The following is a 299-nucleotide window of genomic DNA, read 5'->3' on the forward strand; positions in this document are numbered from 1 at the left end:
AAGACAGCCCGGGCGAGGTCGCGGCTGTGGGGTGGGCAGTGCCAGAGGGCAGCTCACCTGCCAGGTGTCCCCACTCCCTCGGGACAGGGGCGGGGCGTGCGGCAGGTGAAGACACCAGAGCCGCGCCAGGGGAGCGCTCTGCTGAGACCCTGGCTTCCCCTCTTACGGGATTCAGGTCTTCCTTCGTATTCAACAGCTAGGTGGACGCCTGTTAGTAACCCCGCGCGATGTCCTCCCGGACGCTGGGGGCGCTGTGGCCCGCTTGCCCCGACACCGTGACGTCCTTCCAGGCCGGCGGC

The sequence above is a fragment of the Fukomys damarensis genome, unplaced genomic scaffold (genome assembly GCF_012274545.1).
Source record: "Fukomys damarensis isolate Sample0158 unplaced genomic scaffold, DMR_v1.0_HiC HiC_scaffold_37, whole genome shotgun sequence".
Taxonomy (NCBI): Eukaryota; Metazoa; Chordata; class Mammalia; order Rodentia; family Bathyergidae; genus Fukomys; species Fukomys damarensis.